Here is a 5631-nt window from a genome sequence, read left to right on the forward strand (position 1 = left end):
TATTAAGTACGTTGAAAACATGAGTTTGATCCATTTTTCAAAGAGCCTGCACCTCTTAAAATGTTCCTTTTCACATCTGTTTGATGGATTAATTAAAACATCCTTATTTTTTTTTAAAGATTTTATTTATTTATTTGAGAGAGAGAGAATGAGAGATAGAGAGCACGAGAGGGAAGAGGGTCAGAGGGAGAAGCAGACTCCCTGCCGAGCAGGGAGCCCGATATGGGACTCGATCCCGGGACTCCAGGATCATGACCTGAGCCGAAGGCAGTCGCTTAACCAACTGAGCCACCCAGGCGCCCCATCCTTATTTCTTAAGCAGCAGATGTCTTACTATAAAAAAAGGTGCAGCAAATCCAGATCCAAAGTACAAAGTCATCATAAGTAGTAATCGCCACTTGTTTTCCACTGAAAATGGCAAATTCTTCCCTGGGCCTTCCTCATAGTGGCTCCTACGGACCACAGAGGTTGTGAACCTCTGGATGCTCTATCCCAACATGGCGCTGTTGGAAGTTCTGCGAAAGGGGCAGAGCCCTAAGACCGTAGAAATGGCAGCACCACCAAGTCCTCCCCTTCTCACGACCTTGTTCCTCGGCGTGTAGGAGCCGAAAGCAGTCAGCAAGTTTAATAGGGAGGGGCAGAAAGGGGTATTCATTTCCACAAGTACAGGGGAAGAGAGAACCATTCAAAGAACATTCTTTCAACCCGTGTTCAACCACATAGGTCATGACACTTCTTCATGTTTTTTTCACCTTGCTCCCCTAGGAGATTTTGGAGGTTTTTTTTGTTAGTTGTCACAATGACTGAGGAATGCTATTAGCATTTAGTGCCTGGAAATCAGAAATGATAAATGTCTTGCAATGACCAGGTTAGTCTCATGCAAAGAATTGTCCTGACAGTAGCACCAAGGTTGAAAAACATATGTGGTAATTGACTCCTCCTTGCCACCTCCATCCTCCCAAGAAATTGAAAAATGGGGTCATCCTCCCCCAACCCCACCTTGGCTTGACTTTGCCAAGTCAAACTAATACAATGCACACATAGTGAATGGAATTACCCTTGTATCATGGTAACTAGTGCCCAATGGGCAGACTCAAACACATGCCTGGGGCACCAGCCAGCAAGAAGGGTAAGTTCAGCTGCATTGAGCTTATTCACAATTTTGCAGGCAAATTTTGCAAAATCTAGAAAGTTTTTTTTTTAATTTTAGCATAAATTAATGTTTACTGTTAGATCAAAAAATAAAATTTTATTTTGAATTTCATGTGAAGTCAGTCCCTGTAAACTTGTCAGGAGTTAGGGCTGATAAAGACATTAATTGGGCCGTGGGAGTGTCCCAGAAGAATACTATACTGGTATGTCAGAGCAGTTAATGGAAATAGTCGTGATGCTGAAGAGGCTGGTCTCAGGGAGGCAAGACTAGAAGGGACTGTAATTAGGGAACCTAAAGCCTAATTAATGGTGCTCTATCTACAGTCTGGTGAAGACTGTAACAGATGATGGGAGGCCAGTTGGTCGGACTGTTGGTTGACAAATAGTAATTACTGTGTTCTAGGCACTGGGCTGGGCACTGGGATACAGCATGAACATGGCGATGTCCCTGTCCTCAGGGCGGGGGAGGAGGGAACAGGAAATAATTCTATGGCCATAGGTCACACACCGCAGACAGGCATAAAGAAAATGATTACAGGTCAGCAAGGGAGCCTAGAGGGCCGTGAGTCTGAGAACAACAACTGGGCAGGTTTATCCAGCACTCTCAGGAGGGGCGGGTGGGGATCTTGGTCACTGGTCACTTGATGACTTGTTCCTCCGGTCTCATCAGGGCTGGAGGAAAGCTCCAAGGAGCCTAACTCCAGTCTAGCGGTAGCAGCTGGGCAGCCCCTGAGAGAAGGGGCGCAGGAAAGTCCTGGTTGGCTACTAGGAGAGGGCTGATGGGCGTGGCCTTTGCCTCATTGGCTGTTGGGCTTGTGGGGGCGTGGCCTGATTTAAAAGAACAAGGTGTTCCCTGAACTGTGGCCTGGTGTCAGGAGGGAGGGGATGCGCTTGACTCGGGAGAGTCCCAACAGGAAACAGATGACACCTTCATTAGAATAACTGAAGAAGAGGAAGTGACAAAGGTGTGAGTGAGGAGTGGGGGAACCACGGAGATGTTGGGGGTGATTCCGCTCCTGGTCAGCCCTAAGTGAAGGGTGGGGAAGTGGATAGGAAACCAGGAAGAAGAATCGCGTAGAGAAAGGTAGAGATGAGAAGGTTGTTTTGAGAGAGACTGGGGCGTCCTCACAGGGAGGCAATGGGGAATACTGTCACCTTACTTCCTTGCTCTCTAGTCTTCTGTTGGCTCCCCCTTGGCCAAACCCAGTGAGAAGTGAGAGGACAGAGAGCAGGGTTGAGGGGTGAAGAGAAGATATGCAGCACAGGGTGACCCGTGGCCAAGGACGCAGGCAATGCTGTTCCTGGAAAGAATCCCTCCCTTGTAAGCAAGAACCCTATGTCCTATGAGATTGGCTGGCTTCACGAAGGAAGAGGAACTACAAAGCAGCCTGGTACCAGCCCCTGATGTGATTCCTTTATCTTGCCTGTCTAATGGCATCAAGTACCACAATTTTCTTCTCTGCATCTGTCTGTTCCCATCCCCACTGCCTCTACCTCTGGCCACCACCTTCTCATGACTGCGTTTCTCTAACAGCTTCCTGACTGGTCTTCCTGCCTCGCCGCCTCACGCCTTCCTCTCTGTCCTGCAACCAGATCTTTCCAACTCGCTGATCTGAGCATGTCATTTCCTTTCCTAAAGCCACGTGACCATAGCAGCCAACAGGCAGTGCAAACACCTTGCTGTGGCTTGCGAGGATTTTCATGGTCTGGCCTTATTTCTTGCCCGTTCTACCCCAGTTCTCCTCCCTTTCTACTTTCAACCTCCCCTCAGCCAAACCTTTCTCTCCAAATCCAGCCCACTGTGACACAGAACTACTTTCTGATCTCACTCTCACCTCGGAGAGTGGCACCTGCTCTTCTCCAAAAAGTCAGGAAGTCAAAAAAAATTTTTAAGATTTTATTTATTTATTTGACACGCAGAGAGAGAAAGAGAGGGCACAAGCAGGGGGAGCAGGAGAGGGAGAAGCAGGCTCCCTGCCAAGCAGGGAGTCCCAATGGGGCTTGATCCCAGGACCCTAGGATCATGATCCGATTGGAAGGCACACACCCATCTGACTGAGCCACCCAGGTGCCCCAGGAACTCAATTCTTAACCTAACTTTTTCTTGTTCCTTATTCCTTCATTCCTGGTTACCCTTAGCAAAGGTTCTCCTGTATGTTCCTATAACATCCTGGCCTTGCCCAAACCATAATATTTATTTTTAAAATCCAATAGGTATTTATTAAATACCTGTAATGCATCAAGCTCTCACCACCTCAGGGCCTTCACTTATGATGTTCTTTCTTCTTGGCATGTTTTTTAATTCTTCATCTGACTAACTCTTACCTTTTGGGCCTCAGCTGAAATGTTATTTCCTACAAGAAGTACTCCCCTCATGTCTGGGTGGCTCAGTTGGTTAAGCGTTTGCCTGCAGCTCAGGTCATGATCTCAGGGTCCCGGGATTGAGCCCCAGGTTGTCCTCCACAGGCTCCCTGCTTAGTGGGGAGTCTGCTTCTCCCTCTTCCTCTGCCTGACCACCCCCCCCCGACTTGTGCTCTCTTAAATAAAATCTTTAAAAAAAAGTTCTCTCTTATTCTCCTGAACCGAACAGCAGCCTGTATGATTTGGCTTATTTGATGTCTGTGTCCCCCTCTCCATGTGGGAAAGTGCCAGATCTGCTTCATCCACCCTGTGTGGCCATCCCTAGCTTAGAGCTTGGCATACATTGGGCACGGATCACGTATGTGGTGGGGAGAGGAAAGCAATGGGGTTCTCCCATTGGACCATGGCAAGGAATAAAGGACTGTAAAGTAAATTTTACTCTTTAAGTAAAATACAAAATTACAAAAACAGAATTAGGCATGACAATGGACCTTTATTAGAATGTAACAAGAAATGACAACAAATCATAAGAATTTTAAAGCTGAAAATACCAAAAATATCACAAAATACAGAAAAATAATAGTGTTTTTATTATTTTATTTTTTAAAAGATTTTATTTATTCATATTGGAGAGCATGCACATGTGAGCGGGGAGGGGGCAGAGGGAAAGGGAGAGAATCTCAAGCAGACTCTGCACCGAGCATGGAGCCTGTCATAGGGCTCTATCCCATGACTCTGAGATCATGACCTGAGCCGAAATCAAGAGGCAGATACTCAACTGACTGAGCCACCCAGGTGCTCCTACTTATTATTTTTAAAGATTTTATTTTTCTGAGTAATCTCTACACCCAGTGTAGGGCTTGAACTCAGAACCCAAGATCAAGAGTTGCATGCTCCGCTGACTGAGCCATCTTGGTGCTCCTACAGTGTTTTTTATTAATTAACTGCCTAGCACACCGCTATAATACTTTCTTCCTCTGTATTTTTTGGCTGGATACTCTTTTATCTGAATACTCTTCACATGACAACAATTTTGTAATATTTTCTATGTAGAGAAAGGAAAGAATTAAGTCTTTCCTCTGGAATAACAAAAATTATATATATTATTAATGGTTGGGATGCATAAAGCATGTGATTTCACAACCAAACATGCTATAGTTTGTACCCTACAAACATAGGAATTATGATAAATCCCATTTGACATAATTCCCATCAAAAAAGAGAAAAAAAAGTATTGCATAGAGTTATATCACTGTATTACTGAATAGCCCAAGTACATATGAGTAGATATCTGTGAGAACTGAATCTTGTGCTTAGAATTTTGCACATCTGATGATAGGAAGAAACTCCCATAGACTAGCATTTGGTGCTATACAATGCAAATTTTGTTTCTCCTCTGCTACCCACATGCTTCCCAGTGCCAAGTTCCATAGGACACTCTCCAATCTGATATGATCTTTGGCCCTGCTCCTTGGTGCCACAATGCCAAGTGAGTCGGCACCATGAGCAGTAGGAGGATTCTGGAAGCCATTTCCACACTGAGAGGGCTAGCGTCAAAATTGTTATACACAAAAGTGACTGCCAACCCCCTAAATATATATCACAAAACACAAACCCAGTTATAGCCCTAACTTCACTTCCCCTTCACCAGATCCCACAAATGCCCCTGGTCCCTTCAGTGCCACCCCACACTGGAGGAAACGTGACAGAGGGGAAGTCTGAGTGGAAAGAGACAGCATTCTTCACCAAGTGTGGTGAAAATCGCTCGCTTTTGCTGAATTTACAAAAATGTTCGACCACATTGTTAGGGCCCCTTTTAGAACTTGTGTCAATGGGAGGCCCTAAAACCAGAGCTTCGTCAACCTCATGGTAAACTTGCTTCCATGTGTATCTTATCCCCTATGACGTGCTGCCCCTGGTACCACTCCTGGCACAGAGTAGTTGGTCACTAAACATATGCAGAGTGAGGGGAAGCGTCGCTTGGCCTCATTATTCAGGAGATAGTCTTCTCCCTCAGTAGATCTCATTGCTTTGATTTAAAGTTGGTGCTCATAGAATAGTTGAGCAGAGTTATTGACTGCTGTGGGGGGGCAGGGGTGGAGGGACCACTTGGTGGGA

At 45.7% G+C, this 5631-nt stretch overlaps 1 pseudogene; it reads right to left on the bottom strand.

Moving 5' to 3' along the window:
• Positions 1-307: 307 nt before the first annotated feature.
• LOC113914636 lies at positions 308-499 on the bottom strand (annotated as a pseudogene).
• Between the last annotated feature and the right edge of the window lie 5132 nt (positions 500-5631).

The sequence above is a fragment of the Zalophus californianus genome, chromosome 4 (genome assembly GCF_009762305.2).
Source record: "Zalophus californianus isolate mZalCal1 chromosome 4, mZalCal1.pri.v2, whole genome shotgun sequence".
In the NCBI taxonomy this organism is placed as follows: domain Eukaryota; kingdom Metazoa; phylum Chordata; class Mammalia; order Carnivora; family Otariidae; genus Zalophus; species Zalophus californianus.